The following is a 21,455-nucleotide window of genomic DNA, read 5'->3' as shown; positions in this document are numbered from 1 at the left end:
TTCAACCAATCCATTTTCCATAGACTATTGTAACCCTCGTAGCGCAAAAATGGCTAAACAGATATACATGAAATTTGGTAGTATTATACACATCATAATGTGCAGATGATCTTTTTTGGATAGCACAGGTAAGTAGGGTAAGTATAAGGCATTTTAACTCAGTGATATTTGTTGTTGTGGTATTTTCATGAAATTGTGTGGTAGTTTGCGGAAGTACCACGGTATATAGCGATGACAAGACATTGTGTGATTGGCTAATGACTGCCTTTACAAAAATTAAAGGCAGACATTATGTTTCTAGGTACACTTTGACTCTTTTCTGATTATTGCCTTTAGCTATAGGTAAGTATTAGGTTTGATATTTTCCACCTACCTATTACCACTTTATTAAACAGAGAACACTAAAGACGTGTTCCTGGGTGACCTCAATATCCACTGGAACGACCCAGAAGACTCCACTGCCCAGAACCTATCCAACCTACTTGAAATATATAACCTCAAACAACTCTGCAATAAACCAACTCACATCAAAGGTGCAACACTGGATGCGATCATTACCAACAATGATCTGGTCTCTCTGAGAGCGATTTCTCCCATTGACTGGTCCGACCACCACCTCATTCTGTTCAAGATTGATGCACTTGTCTTCCACCAACCTATTTGTGATGACAAACCTAAACACTGGACCAGAAATATCAAAGCAATCCCTTTATCCGAACTTGAATCCAGGATTCATGCCCATCTTCAACTCCAACCCTCATCATCGATGGCCGATGACCTCACTACACACTTTAACTCAAAAATGACAGAGGTTCTAGACCAAGTAGCTCCTCTAGAACTCAAACAATCGAGGCGAACCAAATCTAAACCCTGGTTTAACGTGGATTTGAATGAGGAAAGGCGTCAACTCAGACAAACGGAAAGGTCTTGGAGACTAAACCCCTCGACCTTACACCTAGCGCAACTTAGATCTGCTCAGCAAGCATACAAAAAACACATTTTCTGTGAAAAGGCGTCTTTCTTCCGCAGCCAACTAGATCTGGCGAAAAACAGACCGAGAGAACTCTTCAACATTGTCAAAAGCCAAACTAACTGCACTCCCTCTCAAGAAATCAAAGCCACCAATGAGCGTTGTGAAGAAATGGCCACCTTCTTCACTAATAAAGTCTCGAAAATTGATCAATCCTTCATCCAAACCTCTAACCCTCCTTCCCTCTCAACTTGCCCCACTCTAACCACCCCCGATCATTCAGAAAGAGTTCTTACCAAGGACAATCAGGTCTGCCTCCAACTAAAAAACAGTGCGCATTGGTCCGACTTTGAGCTAATGTCGGAAAATGAGGTTTTCAGTATAATTTCTAACCTAAATCCTTCCTCCCACACTATGGACTCCATCCCATCTACAATCATAAAAGAACTTAACCACACCATTTCCCCTTTCTGGACAAAAATCATCAATGCCTCTCTCACCTCAGGCTGTGTCCCAGACTCCCCTCAACTTGGACAAATCACACCCATTCTCAAAAAACCAGGGGCCGACTCTAATGATCTCAACAACCTCAGACCTATCTCCAACCTCCCATTCCTTGCAAAAACATTGGAGAAATGCGTTCTCCACCAACTCAACAAACACATTGATGAGTTCAACCTCCTCGACACCTTTCAATCAGGATTCAGGAAAGGCTGTAGCACGGAAACAGCTATGCTCAACGTCTCTGACGATATTCACAAGGATTTAGATGAAGGTGATGCCTGCCTGCTCATCCTTATTGACCTATCTGCGGCATTCGACACAGTAAATCATTGAGCGCTTCTGGAGACCTTGTCGAAGTGCTCCGGCATCAATGGCACAGTACTAAAATGGTTCACCTCCTTCCTTCAACACCGCTCGCAACAAATTAAAATCAACTCCTGTCTCTCGAAGCCAACAAAAGTCACACTTGGGGTCCCGCAAGGCTCGATCCTCTTCCCGGCCCTTTCAATCTTTTCATGGAGCCCCTCAAAATCATCTTGAAAAAAGCTGGAGTGAATTACCACCTTTACGCTGATGACACCCAAATCTATTTCAAAATCAAGTCTCCCAGTGACATCCAACACCTCAATGCCACTCTAACCGAGATCCAAACTTGGTTCAACGCTAACCACTTAAAGCTCAACCCAGATAAAACAGAACTAATCCTATTCTTTCCAAAAAGCAACCATCTTCCAATCCAAGAGTGGCTCAAGAATCTGGTCACCCTAAACTGCCCCATCGTCCTATCTGACTCAGTTAAGTCTCTAGGCATCACCCTTGACAAGAACTTATCTATGGAGGCCCATATCAAAAACTCTGCAAAAAGTGCTCTTTTCTCTCTAAAACACCTCAAGAAATTGAAACCTTTTCTTCCCCATGATGACGTCAAGACAGTAGTCCTATCTCTAGTTCTCTCTAAAATCGACTACGGGAACGCCATCCTAACAGGGACTCCAAAAGCTCACCTAGCCCCTCTAAGGGCAGTGTTGAACATGGCCGCTCGACTCGTATCTGGAGTAAAAAGATTTGAACACATCACTCCAGCTCTCAACTCTCTCAACTGGCTTCCCATGGAAGGGAGGTGTATTTACAAACTGGCCTGCATCACACACAAAACCCTTCACTCTCCGGCCCCTAACTACCTGAACAACAAACTGGTAAGAGCAGGTCAATCCAGAACGCTGTGAAATTCCAACTCACTCCTTCTTATTCCTCCGAAACTGAAAAAGAAAACCACACAATACCGATCGTTCTCTGGCAACGCTCCCAGGATGTGAAAAGCTCTCCCTAGAGTCCTCTTGTGCAACCCCTCCTTCTCCTGTTTCAAAAGGGACCTGAAAATCCATCTCCTTAACAAATACTTTCCTGACCAACGTCAACTAACCTAGACTTCAATATCTGAGTTTACTCCTCTCTCTTGACATTCAAGGATAGTTGGTGACCGGACTGTGTTAACCACCTTATCTTCCATGCTGTATTTTTGTTATCCCTGGTTCTGCTTCCTTACTGCCTGCCTACTATGTAATGCAATTTCCGTCTGGTTTTCTTTACAGTATGTATGTAAAGCGCTTTGATACCTACGGGTCAAGCTAGCGCTAAATAAAACTTTTAAAATAAAAATAAAATAAAGTGGGGAAAATGTTTAAGTTTCTATATTTTTTTTTAAATCCATGGGGTACCAAGTGACTGGCTTTGGAGTACCGCATTATCTAAAATAAATAAACAAATTAAATATGTTAAGAAATCAAAATACTCTGTAATACCCTATATTTTACAAATGTATTGTACTACAGTGTATTTTCTATTTTTAACATATTTAAATCTTCACAAAACAGTTTACGGAGTACCGGGGTACCTACAAATAAAATTTGACTGCTGTAAACATATATAGAAAATGGTAAATACATTTCTCTACCTATTAACCCTAGGGGTGGGCGGAATTTGCGAAAGCGACTTTCGCAAATTATCGCGAAAGTGTTAAAAATCTCCGCAAACACGCAAAAATATCGCGAAGATGCGGAAGTTTTTTCCCGCCCGTTCGCGGTATTTTCTGCGTGGTCGCGGCTCGCCAACTTACCCATGCGGTTGCTCGCGGGCGGGGCCATCTTGTTTTCACTCTTCTCGCGGTGCATGATCGCGAGAAGAAAGACGTGATCGCGCGACGCATGACGTTACTGCGGGCGCGAACTGTCGCGAGACAGCGCAAATGGCTACCAACAATCCAACATCTCGTGGAGAACGTGACCGGATCGGGAAAACTTGTCGGCGAACGCGGGGATTCAGGTAAGGTGATCGCGCGCGCGCTAGAATTTATTATTTTACAGCGCGAGCAAGAAACAAATTATCGCTAAGCTGCGGAATACGGAAATTTTGACATTTTCGCGCTCTCCGCGGAACGCGAAAATGTCAAATTATCGCAATTTCCGCGAGCGGAACGGAAAGTTAGCCCAGGCCTAATTAACACCATAATAAAGTGGTAGTAGATAGAGAACAACAATAAAACCTACTACTTACCGATATGTAAGACCCTAACCCAGAACGCAATGAAACGCAGAATGCAGCCAACCTGTGCTGAAAACGACATGGCTGCCTTTTACGTTTGGTATGCAAAGCAATTAGCCAACCACATATTGCCTTATCATGTGCATGTACCGCGGTATACTGTGAATGTACCTTGCTATACCGTGGCACAATATACAACTAATTATTTTCAAACGTAGAACTTTGACACCAGTTACAATATTCACACATGCGACAAAAAATTTACGTTACACCTAATAATGTATTTTACTGCCTCATTACATCTACATCCATTCACACACACACTACTTATGTTTCAATTACCACCCTACATACTATGCCACTTCATTGTATGCCACTCCTTCACTCTACGCTATTACACTCTACGCCACTTCACTCTGTCACTCCACTAATCGCCGCTCCACTCTACTCTAATCCACTGTATGCCACTCCACTCTACCCCACTCCACTCTATGCCACTCCACTCTACACCACTACACTATATGCTACTACACTCCATTCCATTGTATGACACTCCAGTGAATGCCACTCCACTCTACGCCCCTCCACTCTAAGCTACACCACTGTAAGCTATAGCACTGAATGCAAACCCACTCTGTGACACTATATTTTGAGCTATTTCACTTTATGCCACTCCACAGTATGCCACTTCAGTATACACAACTTCACTGTAAGCTATTAAACTGTATGCCTCTCCACTCTATGCCACTCTACCATACACCAATCCACTATATGCCAATCCACTATATGCCAATCCACTATATGCCACTCCACTCTACGACAATTCACTGTAAGCTGACACTGTACATCACTCCATTCTACACCACTCCACTCTATGCCCCTCCACTCTATGCTAATCTATTCAACCATACTACACTCTAGGCTATTCCACTGCACGGCACGCCACTCTATTCCATTGTACTCTATGCCATTCCACTATATGCCACTCCAGGCTACGTCACGACATTGTACACAAGCAACATTCAACATTCCACTCTACACCACTCCACTGTATGCTACTCCACTGTATACCATTCCACTCTACACCATTCCAAACTATGCCACTACACTCTACGCTATTCCACTGTACTCCACTCCACTCTACTCTACAACACTCCATTCTACACCACTCCACAGTACACTATTACACTGTATGCCACCACAGTCTACCCCACTACACTGTACCCCCGCTCCACTCTACAACACTCCACTTTATAGTATTCCACTCAACAACACTCGACTCTATGCCACTACACTGTACACCACTCCACTCTATGCCACTCCAGGCTATGGTATTCCACTGTCCTCCACTACACTGTACATCATTCCAGTCTATGCCACTCTTCTGTACACTACTCCACTGTATGCTATTCTAGTCTATGCTATTCCACTTTATGCCACTCCTCTCCACCACAGTCCAGTGTACACTATTCCACTGTATGCTACTCCAGTGTATGCCACTTCACTCTACACTATTCCACTATATGCCATTACACTGTACCTCACTCCACTCTGTGCCAGACTACTCTACAACACTCCACTCTATATTAGTCCACTCTATGCTACTTCACTGTACACCATGCTACACTATTCCATTGTACGCCACTTCACTCTAACACACTCCACTGTATGCCATTGCACTGTACACCATGCCACTGTATGCTGCTCAACTATACGACACTCCAGTCTGCCCCACTCCACTTTACAACACTACACTGTGTGCCAATCCACACTACACTGTTCAACTGTATGCAACTCCACTTTAGGTCACTCAACTATGAGCTATTCTACTGTACGTCACTACACTCTACGCCACTCCACTGTACGCTATTCCGCTCCATACCACTCCACTCTGTGTTATTGTCCTGTATACCTCTACATGGTACCTCACTCCACTGTATGCCTCTCCACTCTTCACCGCTGCACTCTTCGTTACTTGACTGTACGCTATTACCATTCTACCACACTCCACTCTATGATATTCCACTGTTCAACACTCCACTGTAAGCTATTCCACTCTTTGCCACTCCACTGTACCCCACTCCACTCAGCACCCCACCACTATACGCTATTCCACCTGATCTAACAACACTCGACACCATTCAACTGTACACTTTTCAACTTTATGCCACTCCACTCTGCCCCACTAAACTGTACACCACTGTATCAGCACACTATTCCACTGTGTACTACTCCACTATACCCCACTCCACTCTATGCCTCTTCACTGCATTGCACTTAACTTTACAATATTCCACTGTATGCCACCCCACTCTACCCCATTCCACTCTACACCACTCCACTCTACAGCACTCCACTGTACACTATTCCACTGTACGCCACTCCACTCTATGCCACTATGGTCAATGCCACGCCTCTTTACACCACTCCACTCTAAAACACTGTACTCTATGCGATCCCACTGTATGTAACTCTACTCTACCCCACCCCCCTCTATGCCATTCCACTCCATGTCACTCCACTCTACACCACTCGCTGTACGCTACTCCACTGTATGCTGTTGCCTGTGTGCCACACTACTCTATGCTACTCCACTCTAAGGGGTCTATTAGGATGGGAAAACTGGCAGCCAAATTAGGATCAACTGCCAAAAATCACAGACCGCGGCAAAACGGGGCCAAGATAACCGTCCGTAGTGGGCAGAGATGGCCAAACTCCATCCGCGGCGGTCGGAGTCACGGCGGAAAAACACCAACCCGCCGCAAGTATAGCAGAGACACCGCACAGGAAATTATGATATCCCCGACCATCCCGCGGTACTTACTGCTGTCTCCGACCGCCGCGGTCACACAATGGGATGAATGGGAGAGCCAGCAAAAGAGCTGGAGCATAGCCACCGCTGCAGACGATCCATAAAAACTATGGCGGACGAAACAAAAAAGCCACAAGAAGGCCAAAAAGTGCACACAAAAAACTAGCCATGGCCCCCAAATACACAAAACACACCCCAATGACACAACCACATGGCAAAAAGAAACACACAAATCCCTGGACAACACACCTGACAGCAACACCCCAATTGGACACACCCACATAGCTGAGTATAAACCAGCCCTGTCCCTGACCACAATCCTTTGCAATACTCCATGAGAGAAGGAACACACACCCCAGCTGACAGGAGAGGCAAAGGTCACAACATCACTAGCCACACCACAAACAGCACCACCACCACTTCCACACCTGCACAACTAACCCCCCTGTATAACACCCACCATACACATCAAAACCACAACCACCACTCACACTCTTGCACCCACAACCACTTTGCACACCACACACCATGGCCACACAGAAAATGCCCAAATTCACAGAGTGAGTTGACAGTCATGGTAGATGCGATAGTCAGAGTGGAACCACAGCTTTTTGGTAGCCTGGTCCAACAGACACCATTAGCCACAAGGACACAAATGTGGGCAAGGATAGTCCAAAGGGTCAATGCAGTAGGGACCACCCCAAGATCAAAAAAGTAGATCATGAAGTGGTGGCATGATCTGAAGAGGGTGGTCAAGGAGAGGAGGAGCAAGAACCGTGAGCTGGCTCAGAGGACTGACAGTGGCCCTCCCATTCCACAAAAACCATTGGGAGGAGAAGGTGCTTGCCATACATATCCAGAGAGTCTCACAGGAGTAACCGGGGGACTGGAGGCTGGTAAGTACAAACAAATGACTACCACCACTCTGCTCTGTACTGTCTTGCAAAACTAAAAAGCTACACCACCTAGAACAAATTCCATCCATCTGCACCACACACTCACAAAAACATGTCTCACAGATCCAACATTCACCCACTCCCATTCACCCCAAACGTAGCTAGCAACATTACCATGGGGGCATGAGTACAGGCAGACAGCACTACAACTCCCACCAAGCCCCCATGTCCCACAGCATCAGCAAGATGGAGCCCTCCACCCACCCCACCCAGAAGTATGTGTCAGCCATTACATAACCCTCATCAAACTTACAGGTAGGTAGCAATCTTCACAGTGAGGGTGTCTGGGTGTGGGAGGCCTGCACTTCTACTCCCAACATTCCCTCTGTCCCACACCTGAGCAGGATGGAGCACTCCCCCACCCAGAAGCAGTTGGAAGCCAGCACAGTACACCAAACAAACTCACAGGTAGGTAGCCATCTTCCCTGGGAGGGTGTCTGGGGGTGGGAGGCCTGCACCACTACTCCCACCATGCCCCCTGTCCCACAAGCTAGCAGGATGGATCCCTCCCCCACTCCACCCAGAAGCATGTGTCAGCCATCACATCACCCTCATCAAACTAACAGGTAGGTAGCCATCTTCACAGTGAGGGTGTCTGGGTGTGGGAGGCCTGCACTACTACTCCCAACATTCCCTCTGTCCCACACCAGAGCAGGATGGAGCACTCCCCCACCCAGAAGCAGTTGGAAGCCATTGTAGTACACCAAACAAGCTTGCAGGTAGGTAGCCATCTTCACAGTGAGACTGTTTGTGGGTGGGAGGTCTGTCCCATTACTCCCACCATGCACCCTGTCCCCCTCAGCAGGATGGAGCCCTCCCCCACCCAGAAACAGTTGGAAGCCATTACATCACCCTCATCAAACTAACAGGTAGGTAGCCATCTTTACAGTGGGGGTGTCTGGGTGTGGGAGGCCTGCACTACTACTCCCAACATTCCCTCTGTCCAACACCTGAGCAGGATGGAGCACTCCCCCACCCAGAAGCAGTTGGAAGCCATTGCAGTACACCAAACAAAGATACAGGTAGGTAGTCATCTTCACAGCGAGGGTGTTTGTGGGTGGGAGGCCTGTAACACTACTCCCACCATGTACCCTGCCCCCCCCTCAGCAGGATGGCACCCTCCCCCCACCCAGAAGCAGTTGGAAGCCATTACATCACCCTCATCAAACTAACAGGTAGGTAGCCATCTTCACAGTGAGGGTGTCTGGGTGTGGGAGGCCTGTACTACTACTCTCACCATTCCCTCTGTCCCACACCTGAGCAGGATGGAGCACTCCCCCACCCAGAAGCAGTTGGAAGCCATTGCAGTACACCAAAAAAACTTACAGGTAGGTAGCCATCTTCACAGCGAGGGTGTTTGTGGGTGGGAGGCCTGTAACACTACTCCCATCATGCACCCTGCCCCCCCAGCAGGATGGAGCCCTCCCCCTACCCAGAAGCAGTTGGAAGCCATAACATCACCCTCATGAAACTAACAGGTAGGTTGCCATCTTCACAGTGAGGGTGTCTGGGTGTGAGAGGCCTGTACTACTACTCTCACCATTCCCTCTGTCCCACACCTGAGCAGGATGGAGCACTCCCCCACCCAGAAGCAGTTGGAAGCCATTGCAGTACACCAAACAAACTTACAGGTAGGTAGCCATCATCACAGTGAGGGTGTTTGTGGGTGGGAGGTCTGTACCACTACTCCCACCATGCACCCTGCCCCCCTCAGCAGGATGGAGCCCACCCAAAAGCATTTGGAAGCCATTACATCACCCTCATCAAACTAACAGGTTGGTAGCCATATTCACAGTGAGGGTGTCTGGGTGTGGTAGGCCAGCACTACTACTGCCAACATTCCCTTTGTTCCACACCTGAGCAGGATGGAGCACTCCCCTACCCATAAGCAGTTGGAAGCCAATGCAGTACACCAAACAAACTTACAGGTAGGTAGCCATCTTCATAGTAAGGGTGTTTGTGGGTGGGAGGTCCGTACCACTACTCCCACCATGCACCCTGCCCCCCTCAGCAAAATTGATAGAAGAAGCCCCCCACCCAGAAGCAGTTGGAAGCCATTACATCACCCTCTTCAAACTAACAGGTAGGTAGCCATCTTCACAGTGAGGGTGTCTGGGTGTGGGAGGTCTGCACTACTACTCCCAACATTCCCTCTGTCCCACACCAGAGCAGGATGGAGCACTTCCCCACCCAGAAGCAGTTGGAAGCCATTGCAGTACAGCAAACAAACTTACAGGTAGGTAGATATATGATTCTGGACCGTGACCCCACTGAGCAGGATGTAAGCCGCCACCACGCACACACACATGTGACATAACAAACCCAAATGTGGGCACATTACAGGTAAGTAGCCAGTACGTGCACCCACCCATTCGTCACAAATTAAATGGTGCTATATGACAACACCAGCCCTCTCATTGCACAAAGAGGCATACCTACCCCATTGCCAAGCACAGTGTGCACACAAGTAAGCTAAGGAAACTGTCACAGCTACCAACGTGTGACACACCAATGCACAAGAAGAAGAAAGTCAGGGAACAATCATGCACAGCACCTATTTACATGTGCATCGCCATGGGGCAAGTCCAAATAGGACCATTCGAAAAATATGAACGCATGAGTGGTGGTACAAATCAAGATATGCACATGACAGGACAAAGGTATGCAGGAGATGACAATAGCCAGTCCATGGCCAAATGTGACGTCTGCCAGGTCAGACAAATAAACAATGAGTTCTCAATGAAACACATGTTGTGCCAGGGCCTAGATGGCAACAAGTCACTGTAATCCTTAATTGTGCACGGGTCGCATGGTATGCCTTGACACCTCACACCATGGACAAGTGATGCCTGTACCACTGCATCATGTCAGGAAGAACAGTAGTGCACATAGTAAACAATGTGATGATCTGTCAATTGTGCAGTGTACAAAAAGTGAATGACACACAGCTACCACAAAGCTTGCCGGGTGCACTACAATGACCATTTCCCATCTCACCCCCAGGTGACCAAGAACTCACTGAAGAGGACAATACCAGCAACCTGCAGAGCCAGTCTCCCCCCGATACATGGACTCTCGGATGTTGACTCCCAGAATTCCATGGACGATGAGCTTGAAGCCAGCCCATCCGGTGTGCCAGGGAGCAACAGGTCTCAGGACCCCATCGTCCCCCCACCACATCTGCGCCAACAACAACTTCACAGCAGACCCCTGCTGTCACGGCCTGTGCGGCCACCGCCACCACCACCACCACCACCACCACCACCACTGCCACTGCAACACACGCCCTGTCCCAGAGGATGACCAACACACACCACGGACGGAGGAGGGCAGGGAGAGGATGCGGTGCCCACAGTGGTGAGGCAACAGGTCCGTGGCAGGAGGGCAGGTGGGAGGGGCAGGGTCACCCACGGACACCAGGAGGCTGGGACCCAATCCCTGGAACACATCACCAGAGTCCTGGGTGCATACGAACAGGCCCAGGGACAAACGGGCTGGTCAGACGAACTGTTGCACAAGCTCATCCTGCTGATGAAGTCCATCGACACCCGCATGGGACAAATCGTGGACCTCTTGGGCCAGCAAGTGGCGGTTCTGAGGGACAGGCATGCGCCACAGACAACACCTCCACATCCCTCTGGTGGGCCGCAGGATGACAGTTCACCATCCTCCCCTGTGCCCACAGAGAGGGGTGAGTCCTCAGAGCCCACTGGTCCTGCAGCAGGGCCCCCCCTGCCAAACAATGAAGGGGCTGTCCCAAGAAGACCCTGGGAGTATCTGGAGGCAAAGCACCTGCCAGACGCCAGTCATGGAGCCAGCCATGATGGCAACCCTCTCCACCACTGCATTGACTTTTTGGACTGTCCTTCCCCGCACTGCCTTGTGAATGGCATCTGTCTGTTGGACTGGGTCACCACATCAATATGGTGACTACTCAATTATCTCATCTACCACAACTGTCAACTCACTGCTCCACCCCACCCCTCAATGGAAATGTACACTCACCATTGCAAATAAAATATCCTTACACACATGTTGTCGTGTCTGCTCCGTCTTTATTGCAGGATTTACAGTCTTCAACATGATCACAATGTACCAGGAGCATGGGCTGTATGTAGGCAAGGAGAAGTTGAAGGCTCCTAGGGAAGCACAACAGAACTACTTTCACTGGTCTGGGTGTGGCATCACAGACATCACACAACCCCTACATCAGGATAACCCAACACGCACATGTCACAATGGGCAACAAGTGTCAACATAGACGTCCTGTAGATGTTCCCAAATGACCTGTCCCAGAAACATTGCCAAACACTGCTGAGTCTACAACTGGCTGCTGCTACAATTCTCACATGCCCCTTCACAACAACAGCAATATCAGCAGACAATGGGTATGTTGCACATTGACACCCACCTTTAAGTGAAGTAGCGGGTGATGATCTGTAACGCAGGTCAACACCTTCCTCCTCTCCACTGTCCTCATCACTGGACACAGTTTGGTTTGCAGGCTGAGGCCTTGGTTCCTCACCATCATCCAGGAGCAGGGGAATCTCCTTGCGAATGGCTAGGTTGTGGAGCATGCAGCATGACACTACAATCTGACACACCTTGCCGGGCGAGTATGCCAGCGCACCTCCGGTCTTGTCCAGGCAGCGGAAACGTGACTTGAGCAGACCAAAAGTACGCTCCACCACACGACGTGTCCTCCCATGGGCCTCATTGTAGCGGACTTCAGCTGGGGTCCAGGGATTCCGCAGTGGGCTCAGCAACCAGGGACGGTTGGGATATGCAGAGTCACCTAGGTATGACAAACACAAATAGACATTGCAATGTCTCAGAGGCTGAGGGCAGCAGGTCACACACCCAGCACGCCACACAACTAGGCATACTCACCCACAATCCATGCACGCTCGGGAAGCAGATTAGCCATCAGCTGGGGCACAATGCTGTCCCGCAGGATGTAGGAGTCATGGGCTGAGCCTGGGAATTTGGCACACACGTGGGAGATGGTCATATCTGCCAGGCACACCACCTGCACATTGATGGAGTGGCAATGCTTGCGATTGCCGTAAATGTGCTCACTTGCCTGTGGTGGCACAAGCCCGACATTGGTGCAATCAATGGCACCACTAACACTGGGGATGTGTCCAAGGGGATAGAAGTCTACCTTCACAGCTGGCATTTCAGCACCCCTGGGGAAATGGATGTATCTGTCCTTCATGCAGCATGGTGCTGCATGATTTACTGTCCTTGTATAGCATCATGGTGGACAGTACATCATGCAGCACCATGCTGAACATCGGTTGTGACATCCCACCAGTGCTGGCCACTGTCTCTTGGAACAATCCAGTGGCAAAAAAATGCAGGGCCGCCATCACCTTATAAGTAGGGGTGAAAGCGGTTGGATATGTCCTGCAAGGCTGCAGGTGGAGCTCCAACAGATCACAAAGGGTTTTCAGGGTGGCATTTCCGTATGATCGCAACATTCTCCATGTCCTCCAGCATCGTCAAGTGACGAATCAAATTTGGCCTTCTCCTATTGGAGATGATAGTGAACACATGTCAATGCAATACATCATGAGATGTGCACAGCACATCACGTTCTGGATGACACAACGACAACAATGACTGACATCAATCTTGACTAACAGACCAGCTCACATGTAGGGACACCTTCATGTACACAAAGGCCATACCTGTCAACTTACACAAGACAAGTACCTCAGACACACCCTTGGTCAATGTGAAAGCACATAGGGATACGGCCATATTTCAAATGGGCACGCCTGAGAGTATAGCATCCAGAATATGTGTAACTAATCAAACCCATTGTCTCATACCTAGCTGCTGTACCTGTCACACCTCAATGCGTCATTACAACCAGGCACACATCCACCACACAATGACCACAGTCGGCGCTGGAATGACGAATGTGTGCATGAGCAGACATGAGAGGCAATGCAACAAAGTTCATCATTCATTGAGACGAGCATCGCTGTGATTGTCACTGCACCTCAACACATTGACATGTGTACACATTGTAGAGTCCAGAAAAACACTGTCCTGCCTACACCAACATCAAATCCATAAGTGACATGTGAGTGGGTACAGGCCAATCTACGAAACACACACACAAACATGGCATGTGTAGCCATCAGTGGAGTAAATGGAACATTGTCATCATGTGCATGATGATCTTCCATTGACCATGTTGGCACTGTGCCCTGTTGATGTTTGACAGATGGCCATTGCTATTGTATGGCACCCAAATCGCGGACGCTACCACCTGGCCCCGGCAGTGTGTCACCAGAACCCCCATTCACACAAGTGTGGTACTGATAGGCAGGGAGACATGTGGAAATGGCGGTTGGCATGCTCCGCCGCCTGAATGGCGGAGCCTCGTGTCAATGTATGGCACCCAAATCGCGGTACCTACCGCCTGGCCCCGGCATTGTGTCACCAGCACCCCCATTCACACAAGTGCGGTACTGATAGGCATGGAGACATGTGGAAATGGCGGAGCCTCGTGTCAATGTATGGCACCCAAATCGCGGTAGCTACCGCCTGGCCCCGGAGATGTGTCACCAGTACCCCTATTCACACAAGTGCGGTACTGATAGGCATGGAGACAAGTGGAAATGGCGGTTGGCATGCTCCGCTGCTTGAATGGCGGAGCCTCATGTTAATGTATGGCACCCAAATCGCGGTAGCTACTGCCTGGTCCCGGCGATGTGTCACCAGCACCCCCATTCACACAAGTGCGGTACTGATAGGCATGGAGGCATGTGGAAATGGCGGTTGGCATGCTCCGCCACCTGAATGGTGGAGCTTCGTGTCAATGTATGGCACCCAAATTGTGATAGCTACCGCCTGGCCCCAACATTGTGTCACCAGCACACCCAGTCACAAAAGTGCGGTACTGATAGGTATGGAGACATGTGGAAATGGCGGTTGGCATGCTCCGTCACTAAAATCGCGGTAGCGCACACCGGGCCCCTGCGGTGTGTGACCACCATGGAGCTTGCCCTAGAGCCAATGCGAAGCTCAATAGTGGGGGCATGAGACAATTTTGAACATCGCGGTAGGCGTGCTCCGCCACCGCGGAGGCGGTCATTGTCTGCATTTGAAAGATGCACCATCGCGGTAGCGCACACCGGGCCCCAGCGTTGTGTCACCGCCATGGAGCATGCCCTTACAGCCAATGGGAACCTTGATTGTGATGGCATGATGCAATTATGAAGATCACGGTAGGCGTGCTCCGCCACCGCGGAGGCGGTCATTGGATGCATTTGAAAGAGGCAGACCTGGACCACCAATTGCTGCAGCTTGGCACCTTTGAAACGACCCCAGGGGGCTATATATGTGTGGGAGTGAGCCTCACATTTTCACTGCTCCCTGAGCCTACTGCCTGAGACCCCTCACCTGCTGCTGCTCCCAGAGCCTGCTGCCTGAGACCCCTCACCTGCTGCTGCCTCCAGGGCCTGCTTTCTGAGACCCCTCACCTGCTGCTGCCTCCAGGACCTGCTGCCTGAGACCCCTCACCTGCTGCTACCTCCAGGGACTGCTGCCTGAGACCCCTCACCACCCAATTACGCCGCTGTTGTCTCATGTCCACAGTGATGGCAAGGACAGAGAAGATCTGTGCCAGTCCCTTCACGAGCGAGGAGCTGGAGGTCCTGGTTGACGAGGTGCTCACACAGTACCCAAGGGTATATAGTGCCCCAAATGTTGTGGTAAGTCTTCAACAGTGGTGAGGTAGGGCAGGGGGGCCACACATGTAGTTGGACTGATGCAGTATGTGCCTGGGAGTGTGGGGTAGTGTCATGCACTGCCTGACATGCTGTCTCCAGTGGGAGGGTGTGTGTACCCAATGCCACAGGTTTGCCTCCCTGCACATGTATGTATGAGTGACCTGTGTTGTGTTGTCAGCCATACAGTGAAACAGAAGGTTGTTCATGCTCTAGTCAGGACAGTGATGGCTTGGCTAGATGGCTGTGTGTGCCCCTGTAGTCCATCTCAGTGTGAGCCCAGCTGGCCTGCACAGTCCCCGCCTACAAATACAAGGACACCTCACTTAACTTACAGAGTATGACATCAGTCTTTTCACATTGCACTCCAGCTATGGACCATCTCAGCACTGTAGTTTGCACACAACTGCCCTTGTAAATGGCATTTTGTATTTGTGAGATCATGTCCCTCAATGTGACGACCATGGGGGTTGTTTGCTTTCGAAGCGGTATCTTTGCTACCTGCTCCCTGTGTCACGGAGTCTAAGCCAGCGCCAGCGCCAGCGGAACGCGCTCTTCACCGCATCTTCGTTTCCCTGCCGCCGCCGTAACTACCAGCAAAACGGCCGCTGTGTGCAGGGAAACTACAGTTCCCGGCGGCCCTTGCGGGACGAGCCCGCCAACGTGAGCGGAAGCGCGCCTGAAGCGCATAAAGCCATAGAGAGCCCTCGGCAGAGCGGGGTTGTTTGCTTTCGAAGCGGTATCTTTGCTACCTGCTCCCTGTGTCACGGAGTCTAAGCCAGCGCCAGCGGAACGCGCTCTTCACCGCATCTTGGTTTCCCTGCCGCCGCCGTAACTACCAGCAAAACGGCCGCTGTGTGCAGGGAAACTACAGTTCCCGGTGGCCCTTGCGGGACGAGCCCGCCAACGTGAGCGGAAGCGCGCCTGAAGCGCATAAAGCCATAGAGAGCCCTCGGCAGAGCGGGGTTGTTTGCTTTCGAAGCGGTATCTTTGCTACCTGCTCCCTGTGTCACGGAGTCTAAGCCAGCGCCAGCGCCAGCGGAACGCGCTCTTCACCGCATCTTGGTTTCCCTGCCGCCGCCGTAACTACCAGCAAAACGGCCGCTGTGTGCAGGGAAACTACAGTTCCCGGCGGCCCTTGCGGGACGAGCCCGCCAACGTGAGCGGAAGCGCGCCTGAAGCGCATAAAGCCATAGAGAGCCCTCGGCAGAGCGGGGTTGTTTGCTTTCGAAGCGGTATCTTTGCTACCTGCTCCCTGTGTCACGGAGTCTAAGCCAGCGCCAGCGGAACGCGCTCTTCACCGCATCTTGGTTTCCCTGCCGCCGCCGTAACTACCAGCAAAACGGCCGCTGTGTGCAGGGAAACTACAGTTCCCGGCGGCCCTTGCGGGACGAGCCCGCCAACGTGAGCGGAAGCGCGCCTGAAGCGCATAAAGTCATAGAGAGCCCTCGGCAGAGCGGGGTTGTTTGCTTTCGAAGCGGTATCTTTGCTACCTGCTCCCTGTGTCACGGAGTCTAAGCCAGCGCCAGCGCCAGCGGAACGCGCTCTTCACCGCATCTTGGTTTCCCTGCCGCCGCCGTAACTACCAGCAAAACGGCCGCTGTGTGCAGGGAAACTACAGTTCCCGGCGGCCCTTGCGGGACGAGCCCGCCAACGTGAGCGGAAGCGCGCCTGAAGCGCATAAAGCCATAAAGAGCTCCCGCGACGCGGGACGCGCGCGGGCGGGCGCCGGGCTAATCCCGGGCAAAGGGCGGGCCCTCTGTGGCCCTCAGAGGACCGAGTGAGGCCGGGCCGGGCCCTGTTATTTGCTCCGTGTACTCTACATCCAGGACACACAGTAAGACTTTGTTTCCCCAGTTGTTTATGTCCCGGCTAAGGCTGTAATTCATATTGTGACCGTCAGTGTGACCTTAACCTGATTTATATTGTACTTTTTGCCAATGTCTAAAGTGAGGCCCGGTAAACAAGTCGCACATACTGAAGTAAGGACAATGGACAATTATCTCGTCAAGGTTGTCAGTAAGATTAACAAAGATAGGAGACTATCACTAACAAGGATTAGCCCAGAATCTTCACCTACAAGGGCATGTACTCAGTCTACCTCATTGCCTAATCGTTGTTCGATAATGGATACTGATACAGAAATAAATAATGAGATATTAGAGGCCGAACAGGAGATTGTCCATGACCTTATATTAAGTCCAGGTGTGGCATCCCCTCTAAGGCCTACACCACCTCAGTCTCCATTACGGAGAAGGGTACGTGCATGTAGGAAGGCACCCGCTAGAAGAGTAGTGACCCGGAAGTCTAAAAAGGCAGGCACATCCCCTACTAGTGGAGAAGATGCCTCTGAGCCAATAAATAATGTCGAGGGAAATATTCTGCTCCCTTCCCAGATCATTCTCTTGACAAACTTATTTGAGTCTAAACTACAGGCATTGATTTCTCCTCTGGTAGAAAAACTAGATAGTGTGGCCCAAAAAGTCACTAGTTTGGAAGGTGCTTTCAATTCCTATATTACCCAGTCTCAAAATGGGTCAAGACCACAACCTCGTCTAATGGGGGTGTTGGGATCTAGTATAGGGGGCACAGGGGGTCCAGAGGCACATCACTTGGAGGGGCTAATGGTATATGGTAATGACATCGGGGCGAATGCAAAGGCGCCTTTAGTTACTAACTCACTGACTACCCAACCAACGTTCATGCCATCAATGGGTATTGCGAATGCACAGGCATCAGTACAAACACAATATGCCCAAAATAACAATAAGCAGAATATTGCAGGTGGGACCGAACTAGGTAGGAGAAATAGACCGAGGTGGAGTGAATGTGTAAACCTCCCTCCGGATTGCGTGCCATATACGCTTGTTTTAACTAATGTTCCGGAGATTGATAGTTGCCTGTCTGACTCAAGGCAAGAAACATATGTTGCCCTAAAAAATAAAACGCTGGCCTGGTTGAACAGGAATTGTGGTTTTCCGTGTGCCCTTGCAGAAGACATATTATTTACCCGTCGAGTTAGCTGGATTGGCAACGGTAGGAAGAATATAAGGGGGGACTGCATTATCATAAACTTCAAATATCCCCAACACGTGGCAACAGTCCTCCTCAGGGCTGCCGTTTTGCCATCCGTGGAAAACTCGGTACGTGTTAGACCTCTGGGTTTCTTTTATAATCATTTGGACAACTCTCAACACTATTTGCCTGTACAGCATAGGTATCCTGGTCTTGGGAGGGGGCCAGTTGGTTCTGTTGCAAATGTGAATAGATCTTCCTATCAAAACAGTGGGGACATGCAGGTTCAGCAGTTTCCAAACAGTCAGCTGGGTAATACTTTATCCCTCCATAATCGTTTTTCTGTTTTATCATCCTTGGAGGAAAACGACTGACTGTCTGAAACACCAGTGAAGATGGCACAGCCAACAGTTTCATCCCTTAAAATTGCCACATGGAATATCGCCGGCTTAAAAAACAAAAGTGGGATTGATGAATGGCTAATATCATTAAAATCTTTTGACATCATTGCCCTCCAAGAAACTTGGGACAATTCGAACAGTTTTGCCTTGGATGGCTATTCCCATTTTTTTGTTCCAGCAACGTGCAGTGTGGCAGGGAGGGCTAAGGGGGGTCTGCTGAGTCTATTTAAACTGGATTTGAAAGGGACCCTATCACAGTGTATGTCGGGCTCTGAAAATTGCTTGGTTGTTGAATTATTAACCCTTGATAAGGTCAGGATTTTATTTGTAAATTTTTATAATACACACGCCAAGGAGTGTACTAGCCAAAACCTGGAAGTTTTGGACAACTTTTTGTCGGTCTATAGTGCTAATGTAAATTCTTTCGAATTAATACTATTGTGGGACTTTAATATACATCCGTGTACCCTCCCCTGTATTAGTCAAGAGGATGAAGGTCCCCCTCTTTCCTCACCGGTTCATCTAGAACATACCAGGTCTGGGGAGCTTTTGGAAATCTTTTTGGCTAGATGGAACCTATATGAATCCGGGTGTGGGAAGGGAATATATAGAGCCCCTACTTTTAAGGCAAAGGATACAGCTACTATAATTGATTATATTTTTGTTTCTTCCTTTTTGTTGCATAATGTGTTAAATTATTATACAGAGGTTTCAGTTTTTAGTGATCATAATCCCGTTGTACTTGCAGTAATGCAAACAGATTTAATCTCACTTAATAGAGCAAAAAATAGAGGGGGTGTAAATCTGAAGGCAAAAGACCAGAATCGACGTCTGAAATGGACTAAAATTGTGCCGGACATTTTCTTACGAGATGTGTTGTCCAAAGTAGAAGAAGAAGTCAAAATATGTCTAGAGAGTAGTACACAACCTACAGATACTCTAATGGCTTTTGAAAACATCTGTAAGGAATTGAACCAGGGTCTTCAGAATAAATCGAGTCAGAAGCCCGTGTTGGGAAAAAGATGGTTTGACAAGGAATGCACGAAAGCACATGGTGTCTTATTAAAGGCTCTTAAAGCGACCCCTACGATTCGTGCTGATATAATCAGTGCAAGGTCTGTGTATAAAAAAACCATCTTAGAAAGAAAGAGGGTCTTGAAAGAAAATGCGCTGATTCAACTCCTCGAACCAGAAACTTTAAAAAATAGCAGCTTATTCTGGAAAATAATAAATCAGCCATTTTTCTGTGATGATTCCAATAGCCCCTTGGATGCAAATATCCCAGATGAAGACTGGATCAAATATTTTAGCCAGATATATTCAGCAACAATGAGTGTGGCTGTAAATGATGGGATCCAGGAAATTGACGTAGGGGCATCCTCTACTGGTGACACTGCTGTCACCTTTGATATAGTAGACTTTGAAAGGGCGATAGACCTAACTCAAAAAAATAAAGCCCCAGGACCTGACGGGGTGCCTGGGGATGTCTATAAAAGTGAGCCGAAATTTTGGGCAAAAATTTTATGTAATGTTTTTAATGCTCTCTCTAATGCAAGAATCCCAGATTCCTGGAAAAATCCATCATTATTCCTGTTTTTAAAAAGGGTAATAGACAAGATCCTTCCTGTTACAGACCTATTTCCCTGATTGATACCTCAGTGAAAATATTGGGACGGGTTATCCTAACAAAATTGAATGAGTGGCTTACAGAGAAAGGGGTACTGTCAAATGCCCAGTATGGTTTTAGACCAAAAAGAAGCACAATAGACCGAGGGCTTAATTTGTATTTACTAGTTGAAAAATATACAAGGGCTAAAGAGGGTTCTATGTACCTGGCGTTCATGGATCTCTCGTCAGCGTTTGACCTGGTAAATCGCTCTAAACTATGGGAAATTTTGCTAGATATTGGTCTAGATAGGGCCCTTGTTAATCTATTAGCAGACCTACATACTGACTTAACAACCTCGATCAGAGTAACCTCAGAAGGGCGCTGTACAAGTCACTTTAAGTCGGACAGGGGCGTGCGGCAGGGGTGTATTCTGGCGCCGCTATTATTTACCATTTACATAAACGCCCTGGACCCTATCCTCAAAGATGCAACCCTAGACATCCCACGCGTAGGAGATCTTGGTATTCCAGTTCTCTTATATGCCGATGACGCTGTCCTGCTCTCACGCACTGGGGTGGGTCTACAAAGATTATTGGATGCATTTGAGAATTTTATGGGATCATTGGACTTAAAGATTAATGCTAAAAAGTCCCAAATCATGATAATGGGCAAGAATAAAAAGAGTAAGATCTCAAAGACATTTGTTTGTGGGAAGCAAGAGCTGTGTAAGGTAGCTACTTTTCCTTACCTGGGGATTACATTTGATGAAAGAGGCACTTGGGGCCCTCAGATAAAAACTAGAAATATTGCCGTAGCTAGATCATCTTCAGCCCTACAGGGATTTGGTAAAAAACTAGGTGCTAGGCCAATAGCGTCGCTACTCAAAATCTATAAGGCAAAAT

Source organism: Triturus cristatus, chromosome 6 (genome assembly GCF_964204655.1).
Source record: "Triturus cristatus chromosome 6, aTriCri1.1, whole genome shotgun sequence".
NCBI classification, from domain to species: domain Eukaryota; kingdom Metazoa; phylum Chordata; class Amphibia; order Caudata; family Salamandridae; genus Triturus; species Triturus cristatus.
The sequence above is the reverse complement of the archived record's forward strand: the minus strand, read 5'-3'. Positions refer to the sequence as shown.